Below are 22,405 nucleotides of genomic sequence, written 5' to 3' on the forward strand. Positions count from 1 at the left end.
ATTATACTATATGATACATGAGTGGGAGAGGTCCAACAAATTCAAAGATTTTGATCTAACAGCCTAGCAGATTCAGAGAAAAGGTGATGCATTTGAGGAAACTTGGATACTTAGTGAGAGAGAGATTGAAATGTAGTAAAGGGGTACAAAGCCCTGAAAATGTAGGCAGCAAACCTGTCTTGTTTCTGGCTTCACTGATGTCAAAAGAAGTGCATACATATGTGGAAGAGCTGCATCAGGCAGCTGTAAATCAGAACACTTGGGGTTGCTGAGGTAATTTCGGGAGTACAGTCTTATATTTTGGCTACCTCAGGGGTGAAGAATTGGAGAATCTTCTGAAAGCTCAGAGAACAATAACAAAACTAGTTGAAGTGAGAAAGAAGTCGGAAAGACTGAGTTGCTAATATGTGTAATTTGTTCCATGATAAATACACGGAAGAGCTTTTCTAAGTATGGAGGTGTAGCTATGATGAATTTGGAGCAAGGTAAAGAGCCAACGAATATCAGAAGAAAGGTCCTACTGATTAGATCAATTGTGGAATGACACAGTAATGCTTATTAATGCATGCATGTCTTGGAAGGGTTTCAGTTAAAGCTGGCAAGAGATTGAACTACATTTTTGAATAGGCAGTTTCCATTTTTAGCTTCAATGATACTATGGTAATACCACTTTTTGAAATTGGTAGATATGCCAGAATAAGGTGTATCAAGTAATTTAATAAAAAAGCAAGGATTTGCTATATCCCTAACTTTTAAATTGTGCCCTGGATTTCTGATATTTATGTATGTCTTCATTACATGTAAATGAGTTTCCTTTTTTGTGACAGGTGCATAATGAACTTGAGACAGAACAGTTGTATTTCTTTAAATTTTAAAAGATATAATCTTTATATTCCTTAAATTTCACAAAGGTGCTCTAATTTAACTTACTACTTCTGTTTTATATGCAGATAAAATTATTAAAAAATTAAAATATAAATTATAGTTACAACAGTGCATCACAAAATAGTTGTGTTACATGTGTTCCGACTAGCAGTTGTATGTGTCCAGTATTCTTTCAGTACTGTTTTATAAACTATGAGGAACATATGGGCAGTTTTGGGAAATATATCTCCACTAGCAAACAGAATAGTGTGATGAAATACGAAAAACTAAGATTAGGTTAAGTTCTGTGTCTCTTTTTACTGTCTGGACAGCTCACTGAAGACCATAGCTATCAATTCATTGAAAATGCATTGGATACCTAAGGATGTGATTTTGAAATCCTTGATCAGATGAGTGTGTCCTGTAGATAGTATTCTTACTAAAGGGAATACTTGCACTATAAAACTGTATCATATTTGTTTTCATTGTGGCCTAAGGATATTATCATATGTTAATCAAGGACCTATTTTTATATCCTTTTGTACATACGAAATGGAAAAAAAAACCCCAACACTATTTGCTACAATCTTGGGTTGCAGTTTCATAAAGCAACAATGTACAAGGTAATGATACAATTTAAAACTGAATTTACAGCTACAAAACAGTCTTGCTAAATAATGAATTAATAAAAGTAAAGCCAAAAATTACTCACAGTATCACATTCAATGTTTCATTGACCAGAGAGATTGTCATGTAGATTCATTTACATGACATTTACCTAAAAAGAGTAAGCAACATGTTCTTTTCTTCCTCCTGTTTTTTGACTGAAACATTTCACTGAAGCCTCCTTTTCACAGGATCAGTAAGGTTGGAAAAGACCTCCAAGGTCACCAAGGCAAATTTGACTGAATACCACCACATCAACTGGACTGTAGCCCTAAGTGCCATGTCCAGCTGCTTCTTGAATGCTTCCAGGGGTGGTGACTCCACCACTCCCTGGGGAGCCAGTTCCAATGCCTGAGCAGCCTTTCCATGGATAAATTCTTTTTGATGTCCAGCCTGAACCTCCCGTGACACAGCTTGAGACCTTTTCCTCTTGTCTGGTTGCTGGTTGCTATTCTGTTAACATATCTTCTGATACATAGTGAGAATTTCAGGTAAAATCTTCTTGCTATTGACTTCAGATGAGCTAGGATTTTATCCTAGGTAGCTATATTTAAATTTCAATATACCATCTTGAAACATTTAATTATCCTGTCAAATGGACATTAAAACTTAAGTATGATTTTCATATGGTGCTCTCTTTCCAACTTCTTTTTTACATCTGTCTTTTTGTCTTCCTCTCTGCAATAGTCCTAGTTTTCTAAAGTATTTAAATCCTCTTGCTTATGTAAGATTAGGAATGTATTCAAACATCAGCATCTCTAATGTTTTCATGTTGTCTTTAACAAATTGTCCTTATAAAGGTATTTTCTTACTTGTTCTATATAGGCTTTCTGAAATGAATTCATATAGAGCATGGCTTTATGAAACTTTTTGAATAGCAGTATATAGAAATAGGGAGATTCCTTTTAATCAGGAGACTTTTCCTACTATTGGTATTAACAGAAACCATCTTTTGTATAAACTCTACCTGAAAGCAACTCGATTTCTTGACGTTCTCCCCAGCACTCACATACTGTGAAAAGCTGTTTTGGGACAGATTGGGTTGTTTCACAGCTGAGCCCAGAATGTTTGAAGGTCAGATCCTGGCTCCAGGGCATGGGCAGCAGTAAGGAATATGGTGCTGAGGTATTGCATCTTCTGCATTATCTGGTAAGGGTCAGTGAGGCCGTGGTGAGCAGTAGTTGATAGATGTGATTTCTCCCACCCTGCAGGATGTGAGATGAGAGGAAGCTCAGTGTGCTGTCATTACTGTCTGCTGAGGGAGCTCAGGGGATCAGGTGGGAGGATGTCTGTGCACAAAGGGTGTGTTACAGAGAGGGCTTTCCCACTCCACTCAGCTGTGGTTTGCTATTAGCCTGCATGTCTTGAGATGTACAGGTCTGGCAGGGTGGGCATGGCACACCAATCTCAACAGTGCAGTTCAACTTGCAGAAATGGTGCAGGGTGCTGTTTCTCATTCCCACTGTACATAACATTTAGCCAGATTCATGTTCATGGATAGATTGCAAGTCTGGTTAACAGAGAGATGCACGGAGACCTTTTCTGTGACCAGATGGAAATGTACATTTTAAATCTAGTTCTAGCTACTGCTCTGATTGTGGTACTCTCGGTCTTCACAATAGCTTACTTCACTGGATATTAGGATATGTGTATGGTCACTAAATAAACCAGAATGAAACCAATTCACAATCATTACGATAATTTATCATTTCAAATTAGTTTAAATAACAGTTTTTGAATCGAGCTCTTGCTTAATCTTCCTTGGAAACAAAAAAAAAGAAAGGAAAGTTAATAGAAATAAATGTTCTGCACTAGGCAATAGGGCCTCATCAATCAAAATTTTCAGGCAGGCAAACTGGCTGCATTTCATACATGATTTTTTAAGTGGGGTTTTTTTAACAAAAAAGGTGAAAGCTTTTCTGAAAATCAAAGTTTATTTCATAATGTATATTTTAAAATGTGCTGAGACTTATTGTATTATTTATTACCAGTTTACAATTTAAATTCATGCTGAACTTGCCATTTTTATAGATGATTAACTGTAGCCCATTAAAATGTTTCATTCTGTGTTTGCTACAATGGCTGTTTAAAGAACAAACTCCCCATTCTTCTGCAGAGCTCTGTGTTCTCTTGCTCAAGTGAGTTTCAGTACCGTTACTGCCTGTGATGCTGTGCCAGGCTGAAGTGGCAGGTTCCAGTTTGCCAAGGGCAGCTCCCTGAGCTTGCTTCCAGGAGGGCACAGCTCCACAGTGGGTGGCACTCTCGGGTCGGTGTCGGGCCCCGCTGTGCCACCGGTGCCATCCTGGGGTCTCAAGCGCCTTCAGCACTGCCAGCTCTGCAGGTGTCCCCAGCTGATTCATCCCTATGGCTTCCCAGATGTGACTCTTAGGTCACAAAAGCAAATCTGACCAGTGAACTGAGAGCTGTCCCAATAGAACTGTGGGGAGCTGAATGTTGGGTGACTCCAGCCCTGCCGAGGAGGTTGCTGTCTGTTTCACACCTGTGGCTGGTGATGTACAGCACTTTCTGTGTCATGTTGTACCACCTGAAACGTGTTGTCCTTTTATTCATATTCTCCTGCCTCGCTTTTTGGTCTCGAATGTATTTGAATGTCCTTTCAGTTTATGGCTTTGTAAAAGTGTAAGTGCAAAAAATATTTATCTAAGTGTATAGAATGTATATGTATAGAATTGTACTTCAAGTTTCTTAATAATGTAAATGCACTGCAACTGCTTATTATTGTTATTTCTTCTAAAATGCATTATCATTAGAAGTTTACACAGACAGGAAAACAACACAATATGATACTTCTAATAACTTATTTATTTGCAAAAAGCATAATATTTTTTGATCTATAGATTCAGATATTTTTGTTTTAGTGACTGTTATTACTGTAGCACTGTAGAAATTAATCATCAATTAAAAGAGGTATTTTAAACTTTGCTCTAGTTGATTTTTAATTTTTTTTTCAGCATGTAGAAGTCTGTTCATATAAGCATTCAGCTTATTACACCAGACTGGTACTGTTCACAAATACTATACTTTTTTATTTAGAATTAATTCACAAATTAATCTTGAGGTCCCCTGTAACAAATTAATCTTGAGGTCCACTATTTACTCTTACCCAGACAGTATTTTCATATTTCTTAAAATATATTCCATAAAAACCAGGTAGGTTTGAGTAGTAACAATATTGGTTTATCAAAGAAGAGCAGAAAACACAGGGCATTCAAGAGAATGCCAATATGTATGAGAAGAAATGCATTACAGTGATCCTGAAATAGATGTTCCAGTAGTAGATGTTTCAGTGTTTTGGAACAGGACTTTTTTTGTGGTATTAATCTTTGCGAGGGGTGGAGGCAGAGAACATCCTCTGTCTGTCCTTTGCCATGTGACTAACAATGACACTGCAGCTTTGAGGATTTCGTTGCCATGACAGTATGAGAAAGCAGTTTGTGAGCATTCACACCTACTTCTTTTGAATTAGGAATCAAGTGGTTGTAACCCCAAGGAGCTTAACTGCATATAAAGCTTAAATCCTGTTAGACAGATGTATTATAATGGAGATGTAGATCTCCTAATCTAGAAGTCACAGAAATGGTCTCCTGATCTGAATTTACAGGACAGGATTTATGTGTCCTGGCCCTCTACCAAGGTTAAGCCATTCAGATTTCTATAGAAGCTAGTGGAAGAATATCCACTGATCTCAACAGGAGTATGATGGGACAAAGACATTTGTGTATTCTATTCTGTGTAATTCTGAATTTACCAGGGAAAGAGTCAGCTGTAGCCTTCCTGTTGGTACTGTCTGGGAGAGAGCCTGTGCTTGTGCATTTGCTGTTGCATGGTGGCACACTTCCTCCCAGCTTTGCAGGGTGCCCAGCACTGCTCCCTGCAGAATGCTCCAGAGCACCTGGAAATCTCCCGTAGTACACCACGATTGCATTACACTGATTTGAATTCAGCAGAGTTGTAGAAACTCCCTCCACATATCTAAATAAGTGTCTTTAATTTCTGAAATTAATCTAGGCTCAGTGAGACATCCCATTAAAAATAGGCAGGGTAGATCATCCCTCACAGCTGCTTGGACATTCCTAGCTTGAAATGCCGCCGTCACTGAGCAACTTTGATTTTCATATATAATCTCTTGGTGGTTTCTGCTCATACCACTTTTATAAGATGGCCTGCCCTTAAGTGGCTGTTCCAGTTTGATAGAACAAGTTGCAAAAGACAAGCAAGAAAAGACTCAAATGGGTGTCCTGCTCCACACACCAAGCACCCTCCTGTGCTCAGAAGAGAATCCCAAATCCTGAGTGTGTGGTAACATTTGCGTGCCTGTTAATTTATCATGTATGAAGTTCAATAACAATAGACCTTCAACTCATGAAGAAAGGAAACAAATTTTGTTACCAAAGACATTACCTTACACGCGAATTACATTTAATTCTCTAATTTAAGTCTGGGAAGACCATTAAAATTTAGGCTCATTCAGTGACAAAACAGAGACAGTATTGGGTATCTTGCAGCCAACACTCGCTGCCAACTGAAAACATTACTTCTGGTTTTGTTCAAAGTGAGGTGATATTACTGAGAATAAAAAAATTGAATTCTTGACAGAAGGAGTTTTTTTACAGTGATCATCTCTGACCAGGGCTCAATTAATTTAACTTTCCAAATCTCTACATTATATCCAGCCAACTCTTAATGAAAGAGTTCTGTCTCTGGAAAAAAACAAATCTGAAAACAATTCTGCTAAATGTTCTTAAATAGAAAATGTACTTTAGACTTCGTGAGATATAAATATTCTTGAACATTTTCATACGCTTGAGAAATACTTCTTTAAATAATTTGAAGATTTATTTATTATTTAGTTAGTTAGTTAGTTCTCTGTTCTCACTACAATAATAGAATGCTTGAAAAGGTGTTGGAACAATGGTGTAGAACAAAAGGTGTAGAGAACAATGTCCATATACTAAATATGCTGGTATTGGATCTTTAAGAAGATGATCATAATAACTCAGGGTTACCAGAAAGAAAGCAGAGGCACAACTAAGTCTGCTTAAATGGAAAGACTAGCTGAAATACCACACCTGCTGTTCAGCTCCATTTGATCCACAGGCAGTCCGTTGCTGTCTATTACAAATTTCACTGTGTTCATACTTGCTAGAAAAGGTTTTGGATTTTTTAAAATCAATAGACATTAGTTACTGGTGGTAGAAATGTGTCACTGTTATGTGCAACTTGAATCAGAAAAAAGAAAAAAGAGGGCATGGTATTTCCATTTCTCAACACTTTTAAAGTGAAAGATTGTCTTAAGAGCCATATTAGGCAGTGTTGCCATCATATTTTTATTTTGTCATAAAACCAAATATAAGCTACTTTTTAGAGTATTATTTTCCCACCATTTCTTTGCTTTGCAAAAATAAGTCTGTGGTCTTGATGATTTTCTCAGTTGTCTCAGGGTCCTGCTCTTTTACAGGTCAGCAGTAGTCCCAACTGGAAGAACACTTCATTGTGATATTCCTAAATTGATGCAATGGCTTCAGTCTTTAGGAATAACTTTATCCTCCCAAAAATTGCAGGATGAAGATAAAATATTCTATACTAATATCTTTTATGAATGTTCTTGCCTCATAAAAATGTCTATTATGTGTGAATGGGTCTGTGTGGTTTGTTTGTTTACTTTTGGGGTGTTTATTTCCACTTGTATAGTTACTTAAAAACTAATTACAACATTGCCTACTGAATAAGAAGTCAGTGGACTGTGGTGGTTTCAGATAGGAGAGTTCCTTGAGTTTATGGCAAGTCTGTAATAAACTTCCTTGATCATTATCTTCAATTCTTAGTTACAAATATTTGTGGGAAAGATACGACTTCAGCTTCTGAAGTGAGCATTATACTTCAGAATATCTTTCTGAAAGCATTCAGTGTTTAAACATGGTTTTCTTTTTGTTCTGCTTCCTTCTGATCGGTACAGGATGCTGACAGAGAGGGAACAATCGTGACGTCTCCTGTGAATAATGTCAGGTTGTTGTTCTCTTTTCACTCCTCTGGCTCATTTGAAAACTTTCTACAATCCTTGAGCTGTTAGACAGCACTAAATTGGAGGTAACTCAATCACCTTCCTCTCATCTGTGAAGCACTCTGGGTTAGACTACGCAGAGGGCAGAAAGCCAGCAGAGAGCAATGGAACCAACACTGGTGCTGGGTGAAGATTGAGTGGCTTTAGCCATGTGCCGTGTGTAGTATGTAGGATGTATGTTTAGGGAACTGAAAAGGAGACTGTGTTTCTGAGTCACTAACTCCTGGAAGGCTGCTGTGCTTGTGACTGGAACAAACTTGCTGTTTAGCCTTTGGTATTGAGAAGACACATGAGACGTGCTTCACTGATGAGAGGTACCATTTATATATCTGCTCTTGGTTTTCAGTTCTGGGCACACTATGTGCCTGCGATTTGCATGGTTCTTACATGTTAAAAGAATTAACACCTTCTGCCAGTGTTTTAATGTAGTTTAATTCTGAGATGTCAAGAACTTCTTGGAAGAAATAACACCTTGGACTGATCTGATTCCATCTTGAGTGCACAAATGTTTCAAGGAGCAGAAGTAAATCTATTTAGGGTTTTGGGTGCCCTCCATAAATAGTTCTGGCAGTTCATTCAATCCAGTCTCCCATCTTTCTGATGTCATCTTCTCCAGCATAATCTGTATCTTCTAATTCTCTCTGTACTATGAAATCTCATTACGCAAAATAAAATATGTATGAAAGAGAAATAGGAGGTATGTAGGTGAGCCAGCATATTGAAAATCTGGGACCTCTCTTTCCTTACTGCAGTCTTTTGTGACAATTGTGGAAGGAATATCAGACCAACAATTCTGAGGAACAATAAAACTGTTAGTCACCAACAATGGTCTAAAACTGTTTGAGGGGAGTTGCTCAGGGGTGTGTTTCTTGTAAGTGCTTGCTGAGAATTTCAGTCACAAGCCCTTTTTTCCCAAGGCAGTCTTTTTGCTTTAAGATGATTGTGTGTACACAATCACAGAGGTGATGCTTAAACCTTCAAGTTATCTAGTGCTAAAATTTCTACCTTTTAAAGGCTTTAACCTTTCTGTGATTCAGTTATACTCCCATTACAGGCCCATGGCATCCTTCCAGTGATGATCTTTCTTCATTGTGTATTTCTTGTTTCCCTGAGACTGATGTATCTTAAAATATTCACAGCCCAAGTAGAATTACCTAATATTTCCTCTGGTTGAGAAGGTTATTACCCTGTATTTGATGACTGTAATCATGGAGGTTTTTTTGATCAAGGCATGCTTAGTTTCAAAACGGTGAGATACACAACAAATCTTAAATTGGAGGGGTTAAATTACTTCATTATTTACTAGAACCTCTGAGACTGTAACAGGTGTATATTGGAAGAGATAATGAAACATGTTTAAAGTCAGCTGCAGACAAGCTATTATTTCACTATCTCTCTCTGAGAAACCACAGGTAGAGAATTACTCGTCTCATGATGATGGCCGCTGCCCCAAGCACTAACCAGTGTCATCCTGTACAGCTCCTCTTCTGTGAGAAGCTGAGAAATAATTACCATGGAACTACCCTGAGCTCTAAATAGCTGTTATTCTTTAGGTACACTACTTACCAAGAGGTTTCATCTGCAAATAATACCTCTTGAGAATGTACGCAGGCAGGATGTGATAATTTACAAAAGCCCTTAAGAGATTGCAATTTGAAATGTCACAGCTGGGTAGAGGTTTGCAGTTCACAGTAGGTTTGGAGATACAGATCCTGGGGCCTGATCCTTTGCTGCCATGCCTCAGTGGAATCGTGCTGACTTACACAATTTTGAAGACTTGACTTTTAAAAGAGCTTTTCTAAGAATAGTTCAAAATTTAAATAGGTAGTATGTGTGAAATGGTGATGTTTTTATTTTTTTTAATTTAGAAGAATTTTAATTTATTTTAAAAGTTTCTTTAATAAAACTGGAAATAGTGAGGAATTTTCTTCTGAAGCAGTTTTAGAATAAACATTTCTCTGAATATTCTAATAATGTGAAAATGCATTTTTGACAGAAAATTGCATTATTTTCCTAGGAAATTCTTGGCTAGCACAACCTCCAAGTCCTGAGATGGGGATGGGGTAATAGGGAGGAAGGTGAAAGAAGGTGAATGAAAAGCCACATTGCCTCCCCAGCTGTGAGCAGCCAGTGGAGGCTCCCACACGGACACAGCCAGGGAAACAATTGAGAGAGTGGCCACAGGGAGCAAGGGACACTTGTAACAATGGTCATAAAATCTAGACAAAAGACTTCCTGGGTCTTCTGCCTGCCAAACAAAACAAGGCAATGCTGCTGGGCTGAATTAATCCCCAACTTGAGAAGAATACAGTCTCATTAAATGAGATTTTTTTGCACCAATTTTACCTCATTCTGTCACTGACCAACAAATCTTTTGCTATGAATTAATCTGTTTCCTTCCTATAAAAAGCAATGTGATGGAAACTTTTTCATCTTTTCCTGGATCTGTTATGTTTCCTGGTGCTTTTGACTTGGTATTTGGAGAACAGTGGCAGGAACTTGAATGGGGAACCACCTAACTCCTTCCTGTGTTTTTACTGCAGATCTCCAAGGGAGTGTTTGGCTTGTCCTGTGCATCAGGAGATTAACCCTGATTCACCTTAGGCTGAATCCTCAGTACCTCAGGATACTGAGAAAATTCTCTAGGGTCTATCTGAAACATCTACACAGCCACTCCCCTGAAGCCTTTTGGTATCCCTGAAGTAGAGTTTCATTAGAATTCAGCTATTTGAGTTTCACCTCTGCCAAGGATTTGGCTTCAGATTCTGGTAGCTTCCAACACCTTCTGATCCAGGGGTGGATCTTCAAAAGGAAACAACCACTGCCATGAATGTGATTCTTGCAGTGGTTTGTGCTTTCAGTCTGAAGTGTAGATAGAGTTAAAATAATCCCTCTTCTAACGGTTCACCCATCTCATTTTTACCACTATGCCCTCTGGTAAAGATGATTGACTGAAAGAACCATATTTTGTTCTCAGAAGATTAGAAAGATGCTTAATGTTGTAACAGACAAGAAACTTCCTAAGAAAACAAAGGATGAAGTGACAAGAAGAATGGTTTAGAAAGTAGGAGCATGGGATTTAACAACAGTGTACGGTAAAAACAAGCTAGTTCCAAAGTATAAATGCTGATTTTGCACGTCTGAGATAAACAGAAAAGGTTTCCATGTTTGCCAGATTTTTTTTCCTGACACTGAAAGTGGACAAGATGGTTATTTAGTGGGAATTCATGTAGTACCAAGAAAAAGAAGTTGCTGGTTTACAGCAAATGGTATATGGCCCTTTGTGTCTATAACCCACATTATGTGTATTTCCCTTTTCTCTATCACTTTAAGTTTTCTGAACTGTATCTCTCTAGGTTGTTCTTTGGAAAACTGAAAGAAATTAATGACTCCTCATTTCATTGTACTTGGCTCTACTTTGTTTAAGGCTATAGCAAATACAATTTTTCCTCTCTATTATATGTGAGTCCCTTCTGATACTGAGAATATTATAAAGGATTGATGCTGTTTATTGGATATAAAACTAAAGGGGACGCTAAAAACAATTATAATAATACAGTATCTGCAGAAAAATGGCTTTTCTGACACAAAACAACAAAATGAGTTATTGCTTGAAGTGTCAATTAATGCTTTTAAGATGCTTTAATTGTACAGTATCTATTTCAGTCTCATGAAATGTAGAGGTAATTTGGGCTAAAAGAAGATATGATTCACAGTCGATATGTAACTGTGACTTGACAAGGGGCTTAATAGCTGCCTGAGGCAGATCAGAATGTGTGATAATGAGAATCTAGCAGAAAAACACATCATGGAACTGAACTGCAGAGTTTCCCTGGGTAAATGGTGTCAGAGCTGGTCATGCTCCTTCTACAATGCAGAAAGGCAGAAGCAGTCAGTGACTGCTGTAACCTTGGAGTTAGTTACAAAGTACTCATTTTTGAAGTAAATACGTGTATTCATTCATATTAATATAAAAATGTACATCCATTCTTAAATAAAACCTCTTTCTTTTTGAATGCAGCTTGGTGAAATGCATTTTAGCATGACAGAGAAGTGGGATCATGATAAAGCCTTTACTGTGCTCCGTTGTCTATTCATGTCCCTTGCCAAGTCCTTTCCAGGAAGCTGTAAAAATAAAATTATTTGCTGGCTTAGGTTTGGACTTAACTCTGTTCCCTTCATTGCTACTGTACTCTTCTCTGCAGGGGATCGTTTTACATTTTCTTAATTGCAGAGAGAGATCGTGGTGTTGGCAGTGGTTGTACTGAGAAATGGATTTTACTGAAGCACAGTCCACTTACTGCGCTGGAACTTTAGCACCTGCAGGCTGAATGATAGCATCCTGTCAAGTTGATGTTGATGACATTGTCACCAAGAGGACAGATTTATTTGCATTTTATAGCAAGATTGGGTTTTTAAAATGCTTTTTCATGTTGCTTTATGACTACCAGTATTTTGCTGTTTGAGAATACTGCTACTTGGAAGTAAAACAAAGGGGAAGCTATTGGCTGGACATTAAGGTGAGATTCCTCTCAAGTAACTTTCTATGCTACAGATGTTTGCAGCCAGGGCAGGTACACAACCTTCCCTTTAGAATCAGGAGAGAGAACTGGGTGGTTCATTTAACCTTTTGTAGACATCAAATTTTAATTGAGATGAACCCTACTCCAGCCTCTTTGGCTATAAATACCATCCTGTACCTGGCTCTGCAAGCAGTATTCCTAGAGGCACACTGATAAAGGACTCCACACTGCTCACAGGCTGCCCCGCCAGGAGGAGACTGGTTCTATCCCTGCTGTGTATCAGCTTTCATTTGAGAAACTCTCCAAAACTGAACACTATCCAAAAACGGACACTTTCCAGGGTTTGTAAGTCTCCCTTGGACCACATGAAGGAAAACATTACAGACTATCTCTAAAGGAAAAAAATCCTATATTTTTCAGGATCTTACCTATGAGAAAATTCTGCATCTCTTAGAGGCTTCCTAATGAGTGACATGTCCTTTTAGTTCATGCTTGCTCATATCCTCTCTCCAACAGCTTTACAATCCAGTTGTGAATTTCAGCCACATGAAAAAGAGACAATAATGTTTCAAAGACACTGTATGCCTAAATCTTTTTTAGGAAACTTGTGCTTGAATACAGAAGAAAAAGCCTAGTGAATGTTACCATAAAAGAAAGCCACCATCAGGAGGTCATGGACTTGCCCCTGGCTAAACTGGGGTGCACACTCTGCCTACCCTGCCAGCACCAGCAGGCTCTGGACAAACCACTGCACCCTGCTCTTTCTCTAGTATCTAGCTGCTACCTGGGGATGCAATAGAAAGCAAGGACTTCAGAAATTTAAGAGCAGAATCTCAGGTGGATGAGAGAGAAAGGGTTTAGGAAGCTGCTGCGTCTGTGATGAAATGCTGAGTAGATAAAAATCTATAGGAATCCAAGCTTAAACTGATTGTTCTGCACATGTCATTTCTAATCACTTGTAACATTGTAAATACTGTTCACTTTTAGAGGTTAAAGAAGGATCAGGAGAATTTGAGGGAATAAAATGTACATACTCTTCAGAAACTGGAGCAAACAGCTGATTTGCCTTCACCTGCAGCATCACTTCCTGTAATCCCTCATTCCCTGCTATGAAATCCTCTTAGCATCCCTCTGAAACACAGGTGTAAAGAAAATTGCACTCTGTCTGCACTTCTATTTAGCTAACAGAAAAGAGGTAATCTCTGCTGCCTGGGTATTGTCCAAATGTTATACTTAATGAGTCTACTTAAACACCTTAATGAGAGAAAAAGGTATGGAAAGGCAGCTCCTTTGAGCAATTTATCACAAAATAAAGGAAAGCTCGACAGTGGAAATTTGCAAGCCACAAAACACAAATTCACTGTGGAAGTGAATCCAGGCTGAAACATCCTTAAGCAAGGAAGAAAAACTGTGTCTCCTCACTTGTCAGGTTTGTTTTAACCGACCCAAAAAACTGCTTAAAATCAGCACGTGCCACTGACACTCTATTGTGTCTTATGACTTAGACCTCCTCAGCCTTTCACTTTGTCTTGGGCATTCAGAGCATCTCGTGGGCCTTGTGATGTTCTGCCAGTGTTCCTACACTGCTCTGCTCAGTCCTGATTCTCTGGCCTGTCCTATTGACCAACTTCTTGGCCTTTCAGCTTGAGAATCCATGATCCAGGAATGAGCATAAATAAGTTAATTTCATGCTGTATTGAACACTGTGCATAAAACACAATACTTTTTTAATGCTTTTAATGGTAATAGTATGTTTTGTTATTTTTTGTCCTTTGTTTGCTTCCTCAGAACTAAACATTTTGTCTGCCCTTTCTAGACCTTTATTGTGTCCATCATTCTTTTTATCTCTGCATTAGCTTTCTGTCTTTATGGACTCTTTTACTTTTTAATGAACCTGGATATTTGACCTGTTTTCCACCTTAGAACAGATGCAGTAGTCTATTCCCTAGAAGTGAATGTTCAAGATGTTATTGCCCTTTTGTGTGGAGTTCTAGAACACCCACCATGGCAGGCATTCTATGCCTGTGCTCAGCAGTATAAGGTTTCATTTTTGAGACCTCAAATTAGTTCAAAAGACAGAATCAAGCTGACACAAATTTAACAGAGTGATGTTCTGCTCACATCATTCCCTTTTGAGAAATTCTTTTTCACTGTGTAGACTGTGAATGAGTCCTTGCTTTTTAATAGGTGCATTAGATACCACTCTGCAAGCTCTTACAAAATGTTTTCCCCTAGGAATATAACAGTTCTGGCCAAAGTCTGTTTGCTGAAAATACACACGTCTTGCATGGTGTTTCAGAGGACTGCAGGTGTACACTGATTCCAACTATGATTTTCAGTCTTTGGCCCAGTAGGAATCCAGGAAATCCTTAATTTTTCTCATTCCTTAATTGGCTAAGGGTTTAGCTACTCTCTGTTCTGTAAAACTGGTTTCTGTTCCTTCTAACTCTTGCAATCAGGCCTGGTTCTCTTTTGCTGGTACTAAATAATCTCTGCCTTTTACAGGTTTAAATCCATATTTTTCCCCTTGATTTTGACATCTGATCCCCACTACAATTTGCTCTGACACAGTGATTATAATACCAGTATATGGTGTATTTTGAGTTAAGACAAGTTATAGATCTGCTATACATGGCTCAGAATTTCTTCCCCTCTGATCAGTTTGTCTTGTCAAGCTGATACCTCTCAAGAGTACTTTTTTTCTCCTAGAAGTGATACACCCCTTCAGTACCTTTTGTGCTGCCTGATCACTGGCTCAAACTTCAAAACTTCCCTATGCAAACCTGATTACATGAAAATCTAAAGCCTGTCTCCTAGCAATATTTTTTTTAAATACCCACTTCATGGCCTCTTTCTTTCATACTGTCTTCCCAGAAAACATAATGGTCACTTGAACTTTTTCCCCTTGCCTGATACATTTCTGGAAAATGTCATATTTCCTGCAGTTTTAACCTCACACCTCTCCATGAAGCACTATATTCACTACTTCTTTCTACTTCTAAAACCTTTTCTCTGTTTTTGAATCTACTTTTTCTTATTCTCTTGCTCCTTACATCAAGGAGTATTCTTTGGCTTGGGAGCTTTTTCAGAATTCAGAATTACAGCTTTTAAGCACAGTGATTCATTACTACAACAAAAGGAAAAAAGAAAGACAATGGGAAGAAATAGTACATTAGGGAGGGAGATGAATCTATGTAGCCCTCTCTGAGCCTGCCTACAGACAGCTAACTCCGACAGGATTGCTCCAAACCAGCACATTTCAGTCTCTGTAATGACCCCTTGTCCTCACATGCGTTCAGTCTATAGTTACCTGCCCTTGAGAAAAAATACTCACTTGGTCAGAAAGTCAGAAGCATGTCAAAGAAATATTCTGGACACTGAAGAAGAGCTATGTCCTTTGTGCAAGAGATGGTGTAGGTAATTATTTCAGCCATTGACTGAGTTATAGATAGCTTTAAAATATGAAACCTTTCTCAGCTGTTTATTAAATATTAGTTGGGTGAAAGAAAAGATGAAAGGATAACATTGAGCTGTGACTGTGAAGAGGATCTGTGCTTCTGGAGACTGATATTTCTTAAATTATGGAGCATTAATATGTGTCTGAAAGACACAGTTAAACTCCAAGAACCACATTAATTGAAGGAAATTTGCACTGCTATCCTAAAAGCTGATCCCAAAATGTGCTGGTTTGCATTTGCAGGATGAACCATACTAGTGACTAGTGTGTTGTTAACAGCCATAAATATCTCTTGGGATTGTTGTTATTGAAAGCCTTGAGACAACAGAGATGAAAGAGACAAAGGTTTATGGTCTCAGGTAAGAGTCACAGCTATTTTGAAAGGTGCACCTCATTCAGCAACAGAGACAAGGACTTACCTAAAGCTCTGTAGGCATAACTAACAACAGGAGGCGAAGCAATTTAATGATGTGAAAGGCAGCTTCTATAGGTGAAATACAGAGGATAACAGGTGTGGGAGAAGGGATGCTTCACTTTTAAAAAAATTATTTATTTTTTCCAATAGCTGACAACAATAACAACAGCAGCTGGAAGTACCCAAGTGTGAGTGACAGTGAAGGAGCCAGGATGAATGGCAAATGACAGAAAATAAGAAAAGTGACTTCAAAAGGCTCTGGGCCCCTAGTGGCTCTAAGAATAGTGAATTGGGACAACAAAAGCAAGAGTGCACTTTGAAAGAAAACATGAATGTGCTCTTCCCCCTGGCCGCATCTGGACCCTTTCTCAACTTATAGATCAATGCAGAAGCAAAGATGTGCTGAATCTTTCATGTGGCTGTGCTGTTCTATAATAAAACCTGAACAAACAGGTTTTGTTTACCAGCCTTCTAGTGAAGCCACGTTTTTCAATCAGGACTCTTCTCATGTACCATTCTCCAGTCTACTGAAACAGAAGGTTAGGTCTTCCCTTGACACTGACACCAACTGCCATTGGAGAGTCTCTAGCAGCCCACTTCAGAAGTGAGCTTTGTAATGGAAACAATGATTAGTTTTTGAGTATGAGGAATAAAAACTTTTTCCATCAACCAAAGAGTTCAGTGAAAAACAGGTGCCACAATTCTGAAAAGTCGGCAACAACTTTTGGTGGTGTCTGAATAGACAGATTTTGCAAATAGACCTGGATTTGAGTAATAAGCTTTCTCCTCCTGGATAGACAGCTTCACATATGTATTGTCCTGCTTGTTTAGTCGCTTCATTTTTAAACTGGGTTTTGTCAAGGCAAATAATATTCTAGGTGCCTTGTGAAGTACCTACAAACAACTTTCTTAGCCAAGGATGTGTTCTTGTCCTTTTTTCTGCCACTGGGAGTCTCAGAAGAAGCTTGGGTCAAAGTACTGTATGTCAGGGAATTTTGTCCTGACTCAATGTATGTAGTTTTACAACGTTCCCTGTTTAGTGAGTTACTTATTTTTGTTCTTCATATCATTATGTTGTTTTAGCACCTCCTTAACAGGAGACTATTTTGAGGGGCAGCAGCTGCAAAGAAACTGGCAGCAGCATGACATCTCACCTGACAGCAAAACTCCCTTCTCATTGTAGTGACCGCAGCTTGCACACATCTGAAAACCTTGTCTTCATTCATGAAAGAAAGAAACCCTTTAACTAAGACCTGCTATCACTGATAGCCCCTCTCTGTGCAGACCCTGGCCAAGACACGAATAGTCTTTCTCATACTTCCCTCCTATGTCTGAATACAATTTCATGGAAAATTAAATGTTACAGTAGAACTTGCCAGTGACTGTGAGGTGAATGATAACTCTTCTCTCTGCTCCCCAGTACATTCAGTGTTCATAGCACTGAGTTTGGCAGAGATGCTGGGTTTGCTCATTTCCTTTACTCTGAGCCAAGATTCCCAGTAGTGTCAGGACAATTTTAGAAACAAGACACACTCAACTGAACTTCATCTATGAAGAGATGAACAGGTGCTTATAGCTGAGTTGTCAAGTCCATATATTACCTTGATGGGTTTTTTCTTCTGAAATAGAGTAATTTTTGAGTAAGTACTTTTGGCCAGAACTCAGATTTCAGGAAGCAATCTACTCGTGAACTGATTCATTCTGGGGAAAACAAAAATGCAGAGAAGATGGAAACAAGATCTGCAATATGCAGAGCAATTTTCAGGGGTAGAGTAGTGGCGGTGCCTGTTGCTGGTGTTGGTTGCTGGGGTTGGAGCATCTGCAGGGGCTGTTGTCACATTGTCATATTTAAAGACCTTTTTCTCCTGAGGACACTGAGCACTGTTGAACATGGCTTGATAGGCCTGGGCTAGGCCCCAAGCTGTTGTAGAAATTTGGGTCTTCTGTGGGGTGCCAGGGTGATAAGACACTTTTAAAGAATATTTTGCTTCTTTCCTGGATGCTGCACATATTGAGGGGTAAGATACAAACACATTGGAGGTGCTGACTGCCCTAGGGACTTACTCATACAATCCCACCCACCTCATCACTCTGAACTATCCAGTTTTTGGGCAGATCTCTGAGTAATATTCTTTATTATTTGTCTGACCTTAAAGAAGGTCTGAACCATATGCAACAACATGCTGGCTCTTAGCAAAAAGACCAGTTTGCTTTCAAGGGTAGTCACAGGATGTTCAAAATCTTTAAAATTCTTGACTACTGTAATCAGCCTGGAGGACAAGGAAAGAATAAAGGAGGGGAGAAAAAAAAATAGGAAGGTGTTTCCCCCATAGGTTGCTCCTCTGAGAAAATGGAGAAAAAGCCAAAGGTGTGATTTTTAGTTGTTCTAGATGACTCCCAAAGCACAGAGGTGCCTGCAATACTGAATACATCCACTAGGTTTGTGTCCTGACAAGCAGCACTGTCACATCATAAACCCATCCTATGAAATACACCAGAGAGAGCATGTACTGCAAGTGAGGTATTACAGGTACAACTCAGACAAAACACCACAGATATGATGGCAAATAAGTCCACATTTTAACTAGCAATTATTGTTAAACCAATATAATGAATGTTTCTTTTAACACACTCTGATCCTTACCTCAACCTTTGGTTCCCCTGTTCAGCTGCCAAAAAAGGACTGCCATGGTTTCAAGCCCAGCTGGAGACAAAATACCGTCTCAGCTGCTCACTCAGTCCCTCTCTGCCTGGTGGAATGGTGAGGAGAATTGGAGTAAAACTTGCATGTTGCCACAAGAACTGTTTAATAATTGAGAATGGAGTAATACAATAATAATGGTAACTAATGAGGATAAAAAGGAAACAAACCATTGATGCATAGTACAATTGCTCATCACCTGCTGACCAATGCCAGACGTCAAACCCAGACTGGCCATGCTTCCATGTAACTCCCCCCAGTTTATATAGTGGGAATGATCTGTGGTGTGGGATATCTTTTTGTCCAGTCTGGGTCAACCCTCTGTTCTATGCTCCCTCCCTATTTTGTTTCTTTTTTGGGTTTTTTTTTTGTTTGGTTTTTTTTGCATCTCTTCACTGAGACAAGGAAAAACAAAAGTCCTTGACTTAGAATGAAATGACTTTGCAAAAAAAAAAGCATCAGTGTGTTATCAACACCTCTCTCATTCTGCATCCAAAACATGGCACTATAACAGCTATTGAGAAGAAATGAACTCTCTTCTAGCTGAAACCAGGACACTGAGATAGGTAAAATAGTTGTTAAGCAATATCCAAATGCATTCTTCTGTTATACCCTCTCTCAAGCCTGCTAACTCAATGGGTTTTAACTTCTCTGTGCTTTGCTACATTTCATGACTACAAATTATATTTCAGGGAAGGAACAGAGCTGGTGCATGCACCTGTGTAAAGAAGGAAAGGTTATGAGGAATCATGAACCAAGGACCTGGAGGCTAGGGAGTTCTGTGAGGAGGACATGGACATGGACAGGGCATGCACACCCTGACATACAGTCAGTGAATTTAGTCTACAGATTTTGAAATTTACAACCTGCAAGGCTGAAGATGTGGCAGATGGCATGCTCCAATTGAATTGAAAGATTCAGAGACCCCATCCTGCTGTCCAGATCAGCAAAGGCATGGATCAGCAGGGACCTGGCTGGGGCATCTGAATGGATGCTCATACTACTGAGTAGTGGTTTGCAATAGGAGTGGGTCTGTGGGGTGAAACATTTGCCACTGGGGATCCACTTTCCACACTGTCCAGGGTGGGGACATGGAGGAGGATGGAGGAGGCTGTTAATGCCATTAGTGGCTGGAGCCCACTAGATACAACCCAACCCAGAAGCCTGTCTTCTGGTTTAATCTAATCTGAAAGCCAGCCACCTTGTATACCCTGAGACAACTCCACAAAGCAAACAAAAAGAGGATTGATAGGGTGGCTGATTTTACAAACATACCCTGAGTGTACTACCCTCTACATTTCTCTAACAATATATAACAATAACCTGGATGGAAATCATTCCCATGGGCAGGGAAGAGGTTGGTTAAGGGGTGAACTAATACTCATGGGAAACAAAGCAGTGCTTGTTCCAGAGTTCTCTGTTTAGGATGTTGAAGTATTTCTCACGGAGCTGTTAACAGTTTGTAAAATACCACAGACCCACAACTCCAGCAAACGCTGATCACCTGTGCCTTGGTCACTGGTCTCTGGCACCACAGACCTCTGATCCCACTGTGGGACCTGGGGTGATGCTGCATAGCCAGTAACACAAACCCGTTTCTATTTCCTCTGATCATTAATCACTCAGGATTTCATTGGTGCTTAATGGCCATACTTTGGGCACTCCTATAAAGACTATAAGATTTCATGTACTTGGAGCCCTTCTGCCTTTCTGAGGCACTTACATTTTCTTTTTCTAGGAATAGCCTTGCTGATAAAATGAGTCACCTAGCCCTCTGCCAACAGTGAACATGATGACTGATGCTTAAATGGCACCTTTCATGCTAGGAATGTTTAAACCTATGTGTGGAATCCTTCTCTGGCTGCTGGCTGTGCTGTCAATATGATGCCAGAGCCTTTCTACACGCACAGACCAGGAGGTCTCAGTGTGAGGATTCAACACCCTTCGTTTCTGCCTTGGAAAGGATCTGTGTGTGAGGCTCTGACATGGCTGGCAGGCTCAAGTATTACACAGGGAGTTATGGTGCTCCTAGGCCATGCTGCAGGGAACAGCAATGGAAGGAAACTGTGCAAGCCCTCTGGTGAGGTTTCTGCAGCGATGTCACAGGCACCCCTTCTCATCCCTCCTAATGTGCCAAGAGCTTGATCCTCTAGCACACCAGTGGTCTCCTGCATGCTGCAGAGATCTAGGCAGTTGAGCATGAAAAGGTAAGTGACATGAGCTTTATGTTTATTCTGTTCCTACTGGCTTAACATAAGCAAGACTTGACTGTCTGCCTTAGAAGCATGAAATAATTTCTCAGGGATGTGGTGCCTAGCAGCACTAATGTTAGAAAGAAGACTAAGTATTTAATATTGATATTTTATGGAACAGTCTTCGTGGACAGAATTGCAACACAAAAGCATCTGAGGAGCAAGCAGTTCAGCTGTTCCTTCAGCCAGCCAGCAAAACACGTCTTCAGCTTTTACACCACAAAGTACCTGATTCAGAAAAAAACTTATAAACTATAGAAAATGAATTAGAAAAGTAAAATTGAACTTCATTTTTTTCTTTTATGAAACTTGAACTTCTGCAAGTTGTTACAAGGTAATATTGCAAGTATCAAATAAAAATATACTTCAGTTACAAGGGAAGTCAGTGCTGCTGCAGCGAGAAGCAAGCAAGTGGGAGATTGAAGAGGATGGTGTCATTTGGTGTTGATGGGAGCCTTGGTCTTTTGAAAGCCTGTGCACATCTGTCCAGCAACATCGTAGTTTTCTATTTAAAGTCAAGCACTGGTTTGCTGAACCTGACTCAAAGATAACTGCAGCTTGTTTCATAAAACTGGAAAATTAATCAGTGTGAAATGTATTGGAAAACAGCACGGTAATTCATACGGCTCAGCAGCTTCCTTATTAGGTAAAACAAGCTTTTGATTGTTCTCTCAGGGCATACAATACCTCAATATGCTGCAAAATAGGCTTTTAGAAAATGAGCCAGCACAACTTGCATACCTCAGTGACCACTTTTGTGACAAATGCAAATGAGTATTTTGAATCCAAGGTCAAAGTCTAATCATCAAAATGGTAAAGGCTCAGTCACTAATTTCTTTAGATGTACTCTTCACCCTACATAAACAGCTTGCCCTGGGCTGACTGGGACCCAGTGGGGTTTGCAGAGGACAGGGACCACTGGTTGTCCCTATGATGAGTTTCCCTAAACAGCTACACTGTAAATTCTTCACAGTCGATGCAAAAGAAACCAGCATGGGATCAAAATCCTCCTATGGAAAAGGAAAGTACCACACATTAAAATAGTGGGATTAGAAGCTCGTAAAACAAAAGGGTGGCTTAGGGTTCCAGATGTATTATATTACAAGTGGTCTTTTACAGTTGGCTCTACTCCTTGGAACCACTGAATCATTTCCTACTTGGGCACTTTTGGAAATGTCAGCTTTTTCCAAAAGAGTCGTATCTGGTTGCATCAACTGAAAATTCAGAGTGGCTCTGTGACTTAGTGTGGGAAAGACACATTCTGTAGAAGAATATAAATGAATTCATTATCCCAGCAGAAGTAAGCCCATTTTAAACTTAAAAGGTAGGTCCTTTCGCATGAAGGAAGTGTTCCTTTTTTGGTCTACATTGTTTTTCAGCAAGTAATGATAATAAAATCCATAACAGAAGAATGCAGGACATCTGGATGGTCTCTGCCTCTATCC

General features: G+C 39.4%; 1 long non-coding RNA gene across 1 annotated transcript; it reads right to left on the reverse strand.

Annotated features, from left to right (window-relative positions):
* Positions 1-11,443: 11,443 nt before the first annotated feature.
* Positions 11,444-20,771, reverse strand: LOC135293992 (uncharacterized). Its single transcript, XR_010356105.1, has 4 exons — positions 20,432-20,771; positions 18,652-18,757; positions 12,564-12,651; positions 11,444-11,737 (listed from the first exon to the last, which is right to left on the reverse strand). It is a non-coding gene; the product is annotated as an uncharacterized LOC135293992 (long non-coding RNA).
* Between the last annotated feature and the right edge of the window lie 1,634 nt (positions 20,772-22,405).

This window comes from Passer domesticus, chromosome 1 (genome assembly GCF_036417665.1).
Source record: "Passer domesticus isolate bPasDom1 chromosome 1, bPasDom1.hap1, whole genome shotgun sequence".
Taxonomy (NCBI): Eukaryota; Metazoa; Chordata; class Aves; order Passeriformes; family Passeridae; genus Passer; species Passer domesticus.